Raw genomic sequence first — 330 nt, 5'->3', positions numbered from 1 at the left:
TATAGGTACTGTCTATCTCTTTGTTAGAAAAAGGGTTTGAACCTCTGACCTTGTGGTTAAGGTCCACACGCTCTAACCAACTAAGCTATTCCAGCCAATCATTTGTCATAGCCCAAGCCCATTTTTATTAGATATTTTTCGTTTTTGTCCATTATGTGTTGCCATCAGCATATCGTTTTAAAATGCGTCTACCAAGGAGAGGTTTTCATATCATATAAGGAATGTTTCGTTTCCTTCTCCAACTGCTAGAAGATATTGTCCGTTTTTGCCTATTATGTGTCGCCATCAGCATCATCGCTTTAAAACGCGTCTACCAAGGAGAAGTTTCCT

General features: G+C 39.1%; 1 non-coding gene across 1 annotated transcript; it reads right to left on the bottom strand.

The window, feature by feature from the left end:
* Positions 1-21: 21 nt before the first annotated feature.
* On the bottom strand, positions 22-95 carry TRNAK-CUU. Its single transcript has one exon. It is a non-coding gene; the product is annotated as a tRNA-Lys (tRNA).
* Between the last annotated feature and the right edge of the window lie 235 nt (positions 96-330).

The sequence above is a fragment of the Cucurbita pepo genome, unplaced genomic scaffold (genome assembly GCF_002806865.2).
Source record: "Cucurbita pepo subsp. pepo cultivar mu-cu-16 unplaced genomic scaffold, ASM280686v2 Cp4.1_scaffold002776, whole genome shotgun sequence".
Taxonomy (NCBI): Eukaryota; Viridiplantae; Streptophyta; class Magnoliopsida; order Cucurbitales; family Cucurbitaceae; genus Cucurbita; species Cucurbita pepo.
This window is presented reverse-complemented; position numbering and strand designations above follow the sequence as displayed.